Here is an 18,013-nt window from a genome sequence, read left to right on the forward strand (position 1 = left end):
TTGTTCGCAACGTATATCTATAATATCTATGTTAAAGATTGACCAACGCCACTTTTTAATTCTGTAAGGAGAGAGGTGTAGCGGATTTAATATTATTTTAATATCTATGTTTGTTTCAGTTTAATATATACTTAGAAATGTATGTAACTTTTTTCTTGAATATGTATTGCGCGCGTCTCGTCTGTTCTCTAAATCCGTAGAATATTCTCGAGCGTAAAAATCAACAATGTGTGCTCGTAAAAACTAGTGGTTACCAGCATTATTGCCAGCTAACTTTTCGAGAATCTAGTCTAATAAGCATATTTGACAATAAAAAAACGTTTATAGATTTCGAACATAACGAACAGAGAATTAACTTCGGACGTTAATATTTCTACCAGGACATTAGGTGTCTATTTTCCTCTGTGAAAAGTAAGCTTGTAAACCGCGTTAGGCCAAACAATAATAAAGTTAGCTAGCCTTTCGGTTAAATGAAGTGTATCTGTGTATCAAAATAAAATTAATTCGCTCGTCTTGGACCTGGACCGTCGACAAAATATTCAGTTCCAGACCAGATAAAAGACGAAATATTGTTTGTGAGTTTGTAATTTTATTGTATATAAAAAATCATTTGTAATAAATGTTATTATAAATTGTATTGTTTATGTTTATTTTTTTATATTAAAATATATTTGTGTTACGAAAGAAAACTGTGTGTATCAATATTATTGGCAAATATCATTAATTTAATATATATTGACATTCAGTTAATTTCTAAATTAAAATTACAGTGTCCGGCTATTTGAAATCTTAATACGTAGTGTATGTAACATAATAAACTGGAGACTCGTCCAAGATAAATCACAATACGTAACAGTCAGCTCTGAACTAACGTCATTAAACATAGAAATCTGAATGTCTCAGATCTGGGTTAACATCACTAATATGGAAGTTAAAGCACTAAATCTGTAAATATGGGCGTTTCAGCTCTGCACTAACGACTTCACTATTGTACTTAAAGCCTTAATGCAAATATGAATGTGTCAGTTTTAAAGTAGCAAAATTAGTATGGAAGTTAAAGCATTAAATATGTAAATTGGAATATTTCAGCTCAAAACTAATGCCACTAATATGAAACAAATAGCAATACAAGAGAAACCATAAGAAACGTACAAAAACTGAATAAATCATCGGAAATATGAAGAGGGGTTAAAACAAGAACATCCATTCCAGGATAAAATAGCTAGTAACAGAAATAAGCAACGTTAGAATCAAACCACGCACATCTTTCTCTGCATTTGTTCAATAACGTCAACGTCAGACATGATTAACTGTAATAAGAAAACTACTTCACTAATCTACTTAGGAACTATTTCAAACATTGCTTAATATTCTTCCCATGGTACCTTTCTAACACCTTTAAATGAAGATGATCCGTTGGTGATGGAACGAAACAAAGCTGCAGCAAAACACAGTCTTGGAACGATGAAACTGTCGGATCAAATAACGTAGAAAGGTTAACTTTTTCTCGTGAAGGTCTAAGGAAGTTAAAAGGTTAATTAGACAATTATGTACTCACTATAGAATAAGTAAACCACAGGACATAATGTGTTTCAACTGCAACTTAAAAGGACATTTAGAACTATTCACTCAGGTTAACAGGAAAAGGAAACTTCTATAAACATAGAAACATGGACACTACATTCAAAACTATGAAGAATCGACCATTCACATTAACTGAAAATAATGTGCGTGCAGGGATTAAAGGTTTGCTTTATGGAACAAAAAATTATGAAAAGCCGCTCCAGAAACAGCTTTCGTTTTGGTAAGGGCCACACTATCTACACCACAAAATGAAGTGCCAGAAAGTTCTGCGCTATTATTCTACCTGATTTAGTAATAATAGCGAGAGATCTGTCTCCAGGTGTGAAGCAAAAAAAAATTCATTGGTGTAAACATCAGGTAATAGAAAAATTCACCATAGGAAGCTTCTATAAACAGCATGCAGAAGCACAGATGTGAGGTTGGACTTGCTTCAAACATTTTCATAGTGTAAAACAAGGAAATCCCTTGCATTGAATGCAATACAAAATTAGAGGATGAACCTCCAATGAAAATCAGGATGGAAACATAATATAATGAAGACATGCAACTTAAGATACTAAACCATCTATAACAAACTAAGGAGATAATATACGTAAAATAAAAACAGGTGGCCAACCAATGTTCATCCACAAAGATCCATCAGCAGGAGAGTGGCTAACCGGTTAACTTCAAAGAAGACTTCACCAGAGTAAGTCAACATGCTGAAGAGCCTACGGTTCATTTCCAATCTTTCACTAGGAACAAAATAGATTCTCTGAACCACCCACCAGGAAAAGATGATAAGTGATACTGAAGGTCAAGAAATAATCTCATCTTTCTACCGTAAGCCACAGAAAAGAAACCCACCAAAAGAATTTGGTGACAGGACAGCTTAGAGGCAATAAATGAGTGAAAAACGTTTGAGTTTGTTAATCAACATAATAAATTAATGATGTTTCTGAACATTTATGTAGTAAATTGTCAAAATTTACTTTACGTTTAAATACGGTAGTTCAAGTTCAATATGTTGTTGTTCTCTTTGTGGACAGGAATTGAATAAGAGATTTCAGACAGTTTTGTAGGCCATGTTTTTTACTGTTGATTGGTTGAAAGGAGGTTTGAATTACTCTGCTGACCGTAGCTTAGCGTTTGGCATTTTCTCTAAATTTTAAAATGTGAATTAGGAGACAGAAAAAATCGATTACTGATACTAGCTACGGTACTCGTACCTGAACGAAAGTTATGTAAATTCATGATTAATGAAAAGTTATCTTATAACATGAAGAATTATTTCCTTTATATATAATTTAAAGAACCCCAAGACATCCATAAAAAAAGACCACAAAATATGAAACTCCAAGTTTCACGTATCTTCTCTTCGACCCAACAAACCTTCAAACCAAATTTGGTGAAGATACGTAAACAGGGGCGAAGTAGTGGTAAAACAAAAAAAAAACACGCAAAACACTCATAAAAACCACAAAATGCTAAATTGAAAATTTGTGTGTATTTTCCCATGGACCAAATGAGCCTCCAATAAATTTTGGAGGATCCTTGCGAAATATTTACATGAACATACAACAGACAATACTATTCATTATTCGTCATGACAAGAAACCCACTTTAAGTAAAAATGTATTCTTAAGACAGCTAGTATGAGTATTAGTACTTTAATTAAAATAAAGTACAGAACAGCGTTTCGACTTTATTATGTCATCTTCAGATTAACAAAGAGAGAATATTATTATACTAGATCCACGTGTAACGTATTCATGACGTCATATCTGCAAACTGAGATTGGAGAAAAATAAAGTTCTCTGTGATAGGAAACGGAGGCGAAACTAGCAAGTCGTGAACCCTACTGCAAGTTTACATGCACACAGGATAAAAACTGTGTGAAGTTGAGGTTTGCATATCGCGTAATAAAACGATTTTCCAGTATCATATAAACAAGAGTTCCATTATGGTACGATGTGGGTCTGTCCTTAATTTACATTACACTGATTACGAAATACTGAGTTATTATTTGATCGAATTGGTTAGTCGGTTATTTCCCTTAATGCTGAGTTTATGTTCACAACAAACTAGTAAGAAATACTTTTCTAAATTTAACTAATTCAATGTCTAGACTAACGACTTTTCTATACGAAATTTAATTATTCCATAACAATATAAAACAAAAGTTTCAGTTCTGTATTATATTAAAGGCTTTATTGTGAAAGTGTTAATTATGCCCTAAAAATATACAGTGGAAAAGTGTAAATTCTCATGTAACAGTTTTAATATTGGAATCTTATTAATGCTCTAAAAATAATGAATCAAAACTTTAGTTCTAGATTATCAACAACTTTGATACACAAGTCTTAGTAACGGCCTAAACATGTAGAATAAAAGAGTCCATTCTGATGTAATAGTTTTAATATGAAACTTTTAGTTATTCCTTCAAGATAGAAAAAAGGAAAGCTTAGTAAAGTTCTAAAAATAAGATATGGTAAATTTAGTTTTAAACTAACGCCTTCGATAAAGCCTGAACTTAGGCGTAAATTTGGAAGTCAGAATTTTGTACTTGGATATTTTACTGAACATACGACTGCACACTAATGGGCTTGAATGTGACGCTCATTTGAAAACACGCTGAAAAGTTACATATAAGAAATTAAAATAATTATCTGGGTTGATATATCTGTTCTGCACGTCTGGTTATATTACCTAACATGCTTGATGTCCAAATCCTGTCTAGAAAGAAAACAGCAGTACTTAAATGTAACCACGCGTATGCAACTGTTACTGCTGCCAAAAAAATATGAAAATAAAACCTGCAACATTCGAAATGATAAAATATATAAATATCAATCCTCTATTTTCTTCTTATTTTTTAAATTCTATGCTCTAAACGAATAGCAAAGCAATGTTATTTGTGTTTTGTTTCCCTCATTAAACTGTGTGGTATAAGTGAATAAAAGAATCTGTGAATACGTAGAAGGCTAATCAATGTATTCTATCAAATCTTAGAAAATATTGGTAACTATTATTGTAATATTATATACATTGAAATCATTATTATTTTACCTAAATACTGATATTTATTTAAAGCTATTTCTGCACGCAAAGATACAACGTACGTGCATACCACAGTTTCCACTACAATGACAGGAAGTAAACATTTGTGAGCTGACTGACACATACGCCGATAAATACTTGTAACACTGGTCGTATAGATTTGTTTACAATTGGTTATTTTACAATACATACAGTGACTGGTTTAACGGAAATTACTTTTTTTTCCACGTTTCAACTCGTTATAACTGATGGAATTAATTAATATTTTATGCCCTGTTTTAAAAGCTACATAGACTTACCAAAGATCTTTGCCAGTTTCACTTTCACAATTATACGTACACGTAATAAAACTGAGAACTATGGACATGCTAATACTTACCCGCCATCTATCGCTTTAAGTAGTGACTAACCAATGATTATGTAATAATATTTTTCACTTATGAATTTGTAACATACTTAAAAAATACATGACACTAGTTAAGTAAGAAAGATATGGAAAAAGTGACAACTATACTAAAAACAAAAGTTTTTACTATTTTTATCAAATATTCACAAAAATAAAGCTACCTTTTTTACAGCGTTAGTGAGGTTTGTTTGAATTTCGCGCAAAGCTACACGAGAGCTATCTATGCTAACCATTCATAATTTAGCAGTGTAAGACTAGAGGGAAGGCAGTTTGTCATCACCATCTACCATCAACTCTTGGGCTACTTTTTAACCAACGAATAGAGATTGATCATAACGTTATAACACCCCCACGGCTGAAAGGGCAGGCATGTTTGGTGCGATGAGGATGCGAACTCGCAACCCTCGGATTACGAGTTGAATGCCTTAACCACCTGGTCATGCCGGACCATTATTAAGGTATGTTGGCTTTGTTATGCTAGTGTTGAATATAATAGTTGAATTTGACGTTTTAAAAGAAAAATGTTCAGTATTACAAACCTGAATCTTCAAATGTTCCACACAGTGAAAATACATGTTTGTTAACTTTATGCTTTTTCTTCACATAATTCTTATAACAAAAGGTTTATTTGTGATGCTTAATTTAAATGTTAGCTGGAAGACGCGTGGTGTTGAGACCAAGTAAGTTTATAAAGTAGCCCTTGAATACCTGTAAACAGTTCCGGCCTTAGGGCTAGGCTACTGCAGTTACTGTCTCAGGGCCTGCGCCTCAGATGCCCCGCTCTGTCTATTGACCAACGATTTTTGTCAAATCATAAAATAGAGAGTCGTACAAACTTCTACTGCCTTTTTTGGGATTGTAATTTTTGATGTTATAATATATTTACATTGTTACATTCTCTTTTGCGACAGAACAGTTTTGATATCATGTCATCTACCAAGCGAGCAAGAGACGCTTATAGAACATATGAGTCAGAAAGTCAGAAAAAAAAAAAATAGGCAAAAATAGAAAAGGATATTGAAAATTTGTCTAGTGCTTTGGAAAAGTTTCTCGTGCTAATCAATTCTACCGCAATTAACAATGAGCAGGACATAGTAAGATTAGAAAACACTGCTACAGAGAAATGCTAAATTAAAGAGGACACATTCACGGTTGACTGTAGTAACGTCAGTCTCAAAAAAAAATTTTACTGATTGTGATAATATCGAACCTGAAGCACCAGCGAACACAGTCTATAGCAATACTTCGAAAGTAACTTCTTTACAAGAATATAAAGAACCCAGAAAGTAGTAACCTCATATTGACAGCAGAAACATTTAATAACTAAATGTGGTTTCCATGAAATTGTGAATTTTTATTATAGAGTTGATAGTAATGGATTACATTTTAATTCAAATATTTATCAACAGAAACTGACCAACATGGAAACAACACTTATATCTTGGTTTGTACACCCACAAAGTTCAGACGAAGCAGAATGCAAGCTGTTTTCAATCTCACACAAGATGGATAAAATGACCGGAAGAACATCACACAAGAAGCTTCTGCATGCAAGGGACTTCTAAGGACAATCCAGAAGTAGCTGAAATTTTGAGTAATAGTAAGAGAAAGCAAACATTCAATTAGATGGGTCATGAACCAAGAAACTTCATTGTCAGAATACGTTCCAAAGACTTACAACAATTGTGCATTACTAGTAGAACACAGTTAGCGTTTAGGGGTTCTATGGATAAGCTGCACAAGTCACACAACGGCAATTTTCTTGGGCTGGTTGAGCTAATTACAAAATTTGATCCTGTCTGAAAATAACATCTAAATCGGATACAAAAAGAAGAAATTCTTTATCATTATCTTAGTAAGACTACACAAAATGATTTAATTTCATAAATGACAAAATCACAAATTGTAAGGAAATGCTAAATGCTATTCTGTCATCTTATACTGCACTTCTGACAGCAAACACCAAGAACAAACGTCACTCCTAGTTCGAGGTATAAGTGTTCCTATTCCAAATGACAGTAGTTCTAATAGCTCCTCTAAAGTTGAAACTTTTGAATAATTCTTTACGCTTCATTCCATTTGAAAAATCTATAGGGTAGGCACTGACCAAAACGCCCCCCGCTAGTACAGCGGTATGTCTACGGATTTACAATGCTAAAATTAGGAGTTCGATTTTCCTCGGTGGGCTCAGCAGACAGCCCGATGTGGCTTTGCTATCAGAAAACAACAATCACGATCACTGACCAAAAAATTTTTATTGAATTGTTTGAAAGAGTATGGCATAGATTTTGTGAACATGAGAGGTCAAGGATATGATAATGATGCTAATACGAAAGTCCATAAAGCTGACCTTCAAGCTAGGATTTTGCAGGTCAATTCTAGGGCACGTTTTACACCATGTTCTTGTCACAGTTGATGTCTTCTCTTAGCTGACATCACTAAAACATGCAACCGAAAGTTTCTTTCTTTTGGATAATACAGCGAGTTTATGTTTTGTCCAGTCCATCCACACGTTATAAGAGTGATGGTCAAAACTTGTCACTCGATTAACCGAAAATAATTAAAGACTTGCCAGTAGGTGCTTTTGGTTAGCTGCCTTCTCACTAGTCTATCAGTTCTAAATAATAGACGGTTATGCGCAACCAGTCTTTGCATATCATTGTACGAAACTCTCGAATAAACTTGCACACAGGTAAGTGCAAACAATAAATTAGCTGTCACAATTTTTTTGTTTGTAGTTTACGCACAAAGCTTTGCCCACCATGGGTATTCAAACCCGGTTTCTAGCGTTATAAGTCTACAAATATACCGCTCGGCCACTGGAAAGCAACTGTTACAGAAGCGTTGAAATTGAGGGTGTTATGAAATCCCCACTTTTATACATTTGGTTTATGTAGCAACTGTAAATTATATTATCTGCACATCTAGCCAAGCACCCTCACTTTTACATTCTTTCTAACACCATTGTATTACCTAACAACACTTTTAAAACACCATCTAAGTTTATTTAATTAATTTTTATTAAATGTTTCTCATTTTTAAAACTTAGGTTAATTAAGATATGTTCCTTAAAATGTATTATAACTAATGTCCGTTTTTTTCTACCATCTAGAATAAATTTCATACCGAGACTTAACCGCAATAGTGAATTTAATAGGCAAAAGAAAATTATAAATTCCTGGTCAGCTTCTTGATATTTAATTTACTTAATAACGTTGTTAATTTTATTTTATATCTAAATTACCACTTTTCTTTAAAACAGTAATAAAATCCCGTAGTCATAACTCTCTTTTTTAATATCTAGTAATTTATTCGGTGTATTTCTTTTAAATTTACATCAATAGCAACGTAAAGTGCCCCTTACGGTTATGCATAATTAAAATGTATGTTAGGTAATGGACAATGGTCAATCTTTGAGTTACTATTGTCACGAAGAGGGCTGAGTCAGTAAACTCAGTGACGGTTTAGCAGAAGGGGCAGACAGAGGTGCTTTCCAGGAGCCCTAACGAAAATAGGACCCTAAACATTGTAGGCTAGGATTCCTTTAAATCGGGAGGGTTATTTGAAATTCTATTTGCGTTATGAATAAATGTTTTTTAGAGAAATATTTATCTCAATAAAAAGGATTAACAATTATATATATATATATAATACACACTCATTTACGAACCAAGGGTAATATTAACTCAGAAGAAACGTTTGTCTTGCACAACAAAAATAAAACGTGCTAGTATTCAATGTCCCAAGACTCTGAGATGTATTAATCCACTACTGAATAAACATTTTTGTTAATTGTATTTTTATTCTACCAATATCCATCCCAAATGTTTTGGAAAAAAAAAAAAAAAAGTATCCTCTATCCGACAGATTTATGCATCCGGGTTTTCTGGTTTACTTTTAATGACAGATTCAGGGTTTGGTGAAACCTAAAACTAACAGAGAATTAATAAGGTTGCACGTACATGTTCAAGCTCAGGTGAATTTTTGAAATAACATATCAATATAACTGCACATCAAATACACACACATACATCACCTCAACTTGTTTTATGAATTAACAGCATAATAAAAATTAAGTTCTGTTTTTTGCAAAAAGCATGTATCCTTTCTGTGCATATGAAACTATATATTAAAGATGTAGTTGCTGAAGTTCGTTGAAATCAACTAAACTTTGCAAAAGTATGTAACTAAATATAAAACTGCAGATCTTACACTTATTACACCGGTTAAAGAAGATAGATAAACAGTTAGTAACAACATACCTGACAGTATACTAGTTGGACGATTAAAATATATTCTCATAGTTTACAATTTTACATCTGGATGAATATAATGAGGAATGCAATAACTTGACAACGTTCAAGTAATTTTCATTTGTTTATTTCTAATTTAGCTCCAAGGTACACAGTGTGCTATATGTGCTCTACCCACTAGGGGTATCGAAACAGGGTTGTCCCCAGACCTACCACTCTACCACTGGGAGGCAAGTAATGGTCATCGGGCACGTTTAGTAAGCTTGAACGACAAAAATTAAATGAACTTTTATCAACGATATATAGATAATATTTTTATGGGTTTATTTACACACACACATATATATATATATGTTTCAGTTACTTGGGTTGGAATGCATAAGTTCACCTATAAAATAGAACCCATCGTTTAACACTAAATATCTTGAGATGAGAAACACTTAACTCCATTTATATTCTTAATACGGCTGGTACGGGCATCAAAACTTTTATAAAAATAAAGTACAGAACAACTTTTCAACCTTCTTAGGTCACCTTTAGGTTATCTTTGTTCTGTACTTTATTTTAATTACGGTTTTAATACCCATACCAGCAATTTTGAGAATATATTTTTATAGTAAGTGGATTCTCGTCATCATGAACTCACCCGATTTTGTGCTGCCCTCTGTGAGAGAAGCAATAAAAAAATTAGGATATATAAATAATTAACTAAAATTCTATTTTTCACAATATGTAATGATAGAATAACAATAATAATAACTTTAATATAAGAGTTAGTAATTATATATAAAATTTTAGATAAGATTAGAAAAGACATTTTTAATCTAAGCCTCTGTGGCCTAATGGATAAGGCATCGGTCTCCTAAACCGGGGATTGCGGGTTCGAGTCCCGCCAGAGGTATTATAATGACGTTAAATTTTGATAATAAAATATCTTCTAATGACTACGAGGTAACGTCTCAACTCCAAAAGTTAATTACTAAATGTATTAGGAATTAAATTTGACGTAAGTACGCATGTCAAAAACGTACGTCATCAGTCAAGAAAGGTGTATCTACACACAACTGACACTGAAAATCACTTTCATATTGCTCTCGCAGCTCCCAACACAAAAATTTCCATCTGGATGACTGTTGTAGTTGAGAACACATAACCAACGGCGTGTAGCTCGGTGTTTGATAAAAACAAAAGCAAAACATTAATACAGGTTCGTAGACTTAAGATATTGTAGTAATTGATATAAACAAGGTACATCGTGTTAAAGTTTCAAGCAAAATTAACATTTTATTGTTTGAGGAATAAAAAAAAGTCCATCGATTGCTTAGCGATCAGGTTATGAGCTTATAAATACGAAAATCTGGCTTCGATTCCTCGCGGAACATATAGCATACATAGTGTAGTTTTACACCACAGAAAAAAATCAGTAACTCTGAAAATCTGAGGGTCGCGGTTTCGAATTCCCATAAATTCAAACATATTCGCCCTTTCAGCCGTGGGGGTATTATAAGTGACGGTCAATCCCACTATTCGTTGGTAAAAGAGTAGCCCAAGATTTGGCGGTGAGTGGTGATGACTAGCTGCCTTCCCTCTAGTCTTACACTGCAAAATTAGGAACGGCTAGCGCATATATTCCTTGTGGAGCTTTGCGCGAACTTCAAACCAAATCTCTCTGAAAACTGATCATCAGCGTGCACTTACTGCATTTTGAGAAATAACTATAAATTTAAAGTAGACAGTATTGAAGGAATAATTAAAGTTGGTTAAAAAATCGGAAGTAACAGAGAAAAAAATCAACACGGATTTAACAGAAAACTGTTATCATCAGATATCTGGAACAATGTTTCTTAAAAGTGATAAACAAAACACAGCTGCAAAAGAAAGTTGACCAGTCAGAAAACAAGCACTGGAATATGGAAGTAATTGTTCTTTGTGACATTAGAAACAGATGCTTTTAGACAATATTAACAAAGTTCAGTGTATTCTAAAGTCAGAACTTAGTAAAATAAATAAGAACTACACACAAGAAGACAATAAAATATATATATACAATTAACATTCTAAACGTTTCATCTCCATTATGCTAGGCTTATCCTTACACCAATGTGAATTTAGATTTAACATAAGTTAAAAAGTTAAAATGAAATCCAAAAAATTGGAACAATTGATCAGACTGGATTCTGACGTCACAGAATGACGCAACAAGGTAACAAACGCTATTTTTGTAACATTTTTTTCTGAAACGCTCTCTTAGCTAAAAATGGAAAAACAACAAAAACCTTTAAAATATAGTATAACATGAAAATTATTTAAGACATAAAAATATAAATTTACTACATAACAAAAATTAACGTTCTAAACATAGAAAACATAAAAATATAACACAATTTAAAATAAAATTTGTATGTAATTAAATACATAATAAAAACTGTTCTAAACATAGAAAACATGAAAATGTAATACAATACAAAATAAATTTTGTAAGTAATTAAACACGTAACAAAAATTGTTCTAATAATAGAAAACATAAAAATATAACACAATACAAAATAAATTTGTAAGTAATTAAATACATAAAAAAACCCCTTGAAGAACAAAGAAACACAACATATAACGTTAATTAATAAAGATACATGAAAAACAGGAAGTGAAACATAACACAAATTAACATATAAAAGAAGGGAAATCATAAACTATCGATTGTGAGAGTAGAACAATGAAGTGAATAAAGTAAAAAAACTTAAATTAATGTCTGAAATATACAAATAAATTAAACAAAAGCAAATAGTCAGAACAGAACTAAATAATAACAAATCTATTGAAACATGTAATAATACAATGCAATAAGTAAAATAGAACCATTGAATTACGCATATTCAAGTAAAAATCAGTAGCATAATACACAACACAGAAGAGCATCGCTATAAACATATTTACAAAGCCTAGCTTTACAGAAAAATGTACGTTAAAGATATCCCAAAAACATTACAATATATAGCCCATAAACTAGTGGTTACATTAACTGTTAATAGGCAATAAAATCAGCACTATAAAACAATAATGAATTAAGTATTGTATTACCATTATCAACTTATTGTTGTGATGAATATTGCCTATGGTCGATGTCAATCTAGTCAGCTGACATAAAAAATCAAATAAGGCTAGAAAGCTGAGTACCTGTTTTCATAACATCTCAACTTTTACTGCCTTTCACTTTAAATACAACAAATCCAAACCTGTAATAAACGACATTTAAATGAAGAAAAGAAGCCCAAACATATAAGACAACATTAGATTAAATTAAAAGAATCTCAAGGGTACACGTGATATAAAATGTGTCATAAGTTTCGAAGGTAAATACGCGAGTATGAGTCACATTCTGGTTTGAATACACTGTCTGTTAGTCACATTGTAGTTTGCACTCTGACAATCCTTTCAATTTATGTAGCTTTTTAAATTTAATTTGTTGTTGTTGTTTGTTTGGGCTTGTTTTGTTCATTTATATTTACATACCGTAACGGATTTAATTTTAACAACTACGTTTGTTTTGGTATAGTTTTTTATGCATGTGGCATACATTGTTGGGTATGTATTGTGCAAGTACTGCTTGTTCTCTAAATTTGTAGAAGATTCTTGAGAGTAGGAATCAATAATACTTGTTTTACGAAAACACTAGCGTGTTCGAACATTATTGAACATTCAAGAAACTCGCCTTAAACTATATAAACCCACAAACCAAAGGACAGAAAGACTATTATTGGTCAGCTTCAGTCAGGTCTATAAGCAAAGGAAGTTATAAATCTATTAATTGGAAAACTACAAAATTTGACCAGAAACGTTCATAGATTTCTAGCGTTACGAACTATTCAACTTCAATGGATTACTTCGAACTTTATTATTTCTACGAGGGCATGAAATATTTTCAACGAGAAAAGTTAGTTTGTAAGGGTGTGAGACAAACAATAACCAAGCTTACAGAGGTGATAATATCAGTTCAGAATTAATTTCCTCATCGTCAAACTGGATCTAGACCAGATATAAAACTGTTGTAGATAAATCATTATTTGTAATAATCGTTATAATAAATTGTATTGTTATTTATATATTAAAATATATTTGTGTTAAGAAAAAAACTTTGCACATCAGTCTTGTTGCCAAATATCATAAAGTTGATACATATCAAAATTCAAGTAACTGCTAAATTAAGATTAATATTTCTTGTAACATAATAAATGTATACAACAAATAATAATTAATATATTTTAATATAACAAGTTCTAAAATTAAGACTACTAAAATATACAGATCTGTACTCAGAAGTTCTAGGAGGTCACCTAATTGTCTAAAGCTGTAGATGATATCTTCCTGTTGACCCACATATGTGAAGAAGTTCAAATGTTGGCATCCATTTCTTTTAAAAATTCACAAGGTCTTTTCAGGTCTGCTCGAGTTTCAAGGTTCCTAGCTGGCAACTCCTGGATTTCTAGTTTTCCTTTCAGCAATGTTACTGGCTTGGAGTTGATGGTTGATTCTTCAGTTGAAATGGCAAAAAAAGGTATTTTATGTGTGAAAACAAGGCACTTGAACCACTGGAAAAGGTAGTTGAAGGCACGTTTTTTATGCAAGTTCAGAACATTCTGGGAAGCTCACGAGTTGGGCAACTGATTATCTCTTTTAACATCTCTTCTTCACTTTCATACTCTGAGAAATCTAGGAGGTGATGGTTCGTGTTCATTGACCTTGGAGCTGAAAGAGTATCCACATTTACAAACTAATCTTCAAATTCCACAGGTGGTGTTAACCAGAGTATGACTTCCATAACACGTAAAAAAAGTCAAAGTATCAAAACGTAGGAAAAAAATTACAAGTAGGATTTAGCACTGTCACTCAGTGTGAAGACTGGAGTAAGGACAAAACTTTTAACTTCCGTTCGGTATTAACTCAGACTGGTGCCAACGCTGGAAGTATTAAAAGTTCAACTTTCAGTGTAAAATTGGCAAACCTTCCAGTCTCTTGTATAGTTGAACAGATAGACTACACTCTACCTAAAGCAAAGTGGCTTGTGTTGCAGAAAGTTACCTCTTAATTGTATCAAAATTAACCTACTTACTAAACTGTTAACTGATCTAGAGTAGCTGAATAATGTTCTCCATAAATGCAAATCACCTGGCCCTGAGATACTGTGAGGACAGCACTTCAGTTGGTATTCTACAAAGTGGCACAAAAAAGTAAAAAATGTTCTGTGGATAGCATCGTAGCAGCAAACAGACAATCAGACGGTGTATAATATACAATATCATCTATAATGTTGCCTGGCTTGTCGGCAACTACAAAAGTTTTCAACCACTGTCTTGATCTTTGGGACACAGCAATGGCCAGTACTGCAGTTGGTTTATATTTTTATACTTATATGTGTGTAGCAAGATGAAAAAGACAAATATTAAACTAAGCTATGCATATTTTGACACAGACCACGAAAAACAATTACTTTCTTATGTTTGCAACTTGAGCCCCCCCCCAGATGAACCAAGCCCCCCAATATTGTTACCTAAAATATGGAAAACACAATCGTCGTTGTTGCTTAACAATTAACACCAAACAGATATAGATCTGTAGAGCTCAACGTTTTCATTAAGACGGAAGTATGTGTCATGCATCTCATAGCAACGTACTGAATGCACTGAAACTCATGCGCTGTATTACCGCTCCCTGTGTAATGCCATTCTATCATGAGCTTTGACGAAGATTAGACAACCACGTTGATTTCAAGTTACAACAGATTATCGGGGATTTTACTTGACAAACCAAAGGTTTCACAGGTATTTACCCATTAATTTCATTTATCTTTTATTGAAAATAAAACATAGCATGCATGTAAAAAGTGTATCGTGTGTAGGTCAAAACTATGAAGCATTTGGCTGGTGTTGTGTCCTCTGTGAGATCATTTTGCATTGTGTATCAGTCATCCAAAATTTGCTGCCAATCACCAGAACAGGCGCATTGTTTTGAAGTAATATTGACTATAAACACAACATGATGAAAGATAGTCTGATAGTGACCTTACTTTTCCTCAGAATGTATTAACTTCACATGGGATAATTCGTTTCTGCCATGTAAACTATGTCTTTATATTATATTTCTTTTGATTTGTAGCTTTACTCTTAATGGTATATTAAATGTTCAATATAAGCTAATCTTGATTTTCTTTATTATTATGTATTACCTTGGGTGGAAGTTAGGTGAGCTTCCTCTTTTACATATACACATATTTTCATAAACAGATTATTTCTAATTTGTAATAATGAATTATTAATCAGAGTATGAGTTTCCAATGAAAACTGCATTGAAAACGCAGTTCAAAATAGCACACCTTTCTGAAATGTACCTTGGTATTTACATTATTATAATTTACCATCTATACTTCATATTGATGGCATTTTGGGAAGCCCCTTCACAGTTTACCTCAGCACCCCCAACGAAAATATCCTGGCGTCGCTGCACTCTTTCTTCCGATACAAAGCTTTTTCGCAGACCTTACTGTTTCACATAACGTGTAGCTTTTAACCAATATGGTCTTATGACTGCTTATCATACAGAAATATTGTCGTTAGTAAGAGATTAAATACAACAGAATAGCAGTTGTTACATTTTATACTTTCGTGGCCACACTTTAAAGACTAAATTGTTCATCACAGCTTTGGGTATGTATGCACACTCAGCATTATTAATATTAAAAAGTGTAACAGTTCACCAAGCTAAAAGTTTCAAGAGAAATAAGTTTAGAAATACTGTGGAAGGTTACAATTAAACGCTATTCCAGGTTGAATTTTAGTATATTCTAGAATTAGGGTAAACACATACAATAAAAAAAGAAATGTCTGTAGTATTTGTATCCTGGAAGAGAATACAAAGCAATAATTTGTTTGAATTTAGATTAATCACAGTTCGAAAATTACGCTTCTGCTAACAGAAGAGTTGGTTTAATTGAAGGTTAATTAAAATGTTTAAAAACTTCAGTCAAATGTGCCTAAATGAAACTGTACCTAACTCCACATGATAATTTTACCAATTCAATATACATGTGCTTAGTCGAGCATCATTAATGAGAATACAGATGAACGACGGTTTTAAACGTAAGAAACTACTTCATATTAGCTTTCTAACAAAAAATGTATATTAGGTTTAGTACAGCAGATAATAAAAATATATTAGGGATAGTACAGCAGATAATGTTGTAATATATGAAACAAACCAGATATATCTTCCCTTTTAATATGGCCAGGTGGTTAAGAAACTCGACTCGTAATCTGAGGATCGCCGGTTCGAATCTCCATCACACCAAACATGCTCTCCCTCTCAGCCGTGGAGGCACTATAACGTGCGGCCAATCCGGCTATTCGTTGGTAAAAGAGTAGCCCAAGAGTTGGTGGTGGGTGGTGATGGCTAGCTGCCGTCTCTCTAGTCTTACACTGCTAAATTAGGGACCGCTAGCGCAGATAGCCTTCGAGTAGCTTTGCGCGAAATTCAGACCAAACCTTTTAATATAGACGGATAAAGAACGTTAACCTAAAATCTTCGAAGTTACTTAGCTTAAAAAAGTAATTACGACTAACATTTTAGTATTCCAGTAACTCGTTCCAAGTCGGTTCTTTACATATTGTTGAATTCTCTTACGGAAGGTGTCAGTAATGTAACTATATAATTCAACAGCATGCACTGAAATCATCCGAGTAAATCTTTATATGCAAACGTGGAAGATATGTCTTTCTTGTTTTTACTTGTAAAACTGAAGTGGTGTTGGTAGTACGTGCATCACGGGATAAGCAAAACTATTGCTTTTTATGCAGTGGACAGCTATCTCAATATTTTCTTCTGTCACAGTTTGACGTCAGGAGGTAATAAGTATTATCAACTTTATGCACTAGCCTTGTTCAACATATAGTGATATTGATTATATTTCACATTATTAACCTGCACAATTATTACCTACCTGGAAGATACTGCACGCCTCTTCATTAAAATATTCAGCACCCCCACTAACTCCACGCTTATTTTCAATAAAAACAGATTCATTGTCAACAACCCTAGACATAAAAGTAGAATAATCCACAAAGTACTTTGCTCCACTAATTCCTCTAGTGATCACAAGATCCTAAACACCGTGAATTTCTGCTAAAATTAATCAATTTGATTGAAAATTGTTAGGTCAGTAAAACTTACAAGTCCTGGCATTGAACAGAGCCTTCTTGGACATTGATTTGTGATTTAAAGAGTGAAAACGAAATATATATGCATATTATTCATGCAATCATTAATATGAATTTGACATTAGACTAACGAAACAAACGTGGTAAATATATAAATATGTACATATTTACACTCAAACGTAGTGCCATACTTAATATTTTTTGTGTAATGTGTATGAAAATCCTTAAGTTCAGGCCCCCGGAGTAGATACAGTATTGAAAGGCACCATCGCTGAAACCTTATTTTAACCCCTTTGTTGTTATTGTTAAGCTAACGTTCAGTATTATTTTAATAATGTTCAGTGTAAACCTGAGACTATGTGGTATTTCCAGGTGCTTTGATTTACCCTAAGAGTAATAAGGTAGGTTCCACAGAATAACAAGAGGTTCACAGAACATGACAAGTATGAATTAACTCTCACTTTAACCGAGTTCAAGAATGAAAGAAACTCAGTAATATGTGTCACAGGATAAAACAATCTTTATCA

At 32.9% G+C, this 18,013-nt stretch overlaps 1 protein-coding gene and 1 non-coding gene across 3 annotated transcripts in view; one reads left to right on the forward strand and one right to left on the reverse strand.

Annotated features, from left to right (window-relative positions):
* Positions 1-4,975, reverse strand: part of Rph (Rabphilin) — a 79,155-nt gene extending 74,180 nt beyond the window's left edge. The window contains exon 1 of one of the 2 annotated variants that reach the window (XM_076511132.1): positions 4,923-4,975. The gene's annotated coding sequence lies outside the window, so the exon portion shown is untranslated. The remainder of the gene's footprint in view (positions 1-4,922) is intronic. The other variant, XM_076511133.1, reaches the window with a different exon arrangement.
* Positions 4,976-10,110: 5,135 nt separating this feature from the next.
* On the forward strand, positions 10,111-10,183 carry TRNAR-CCU (transfer RNA arginine (anticodon CCU)). The gene has a single exon. It is a non-coding gene; the product is annotated as a tRNA-Arg (tRNA).
* Positions 10,184-18,013: the final 7,830 nt, after the last annotated feature.

The sequence above is a fragment of the Tachypleus tridentatus genome, chromosome 7 (genome assembly GCF_004210375.1).
Source record: "Tachypleus tridentatus isolate NWPU-2018 chromosome 7, ASM421037v1, whole genome shotgun sequence".
In the NCBI taxonomy this organism is placed as follows: domain Eukaryota; kingdom Metazoa; phylum Arthropoda; class Merostomata; order Xiphosura; family Limulidae; genus Tachypleus; species Tachypleus tridentatus.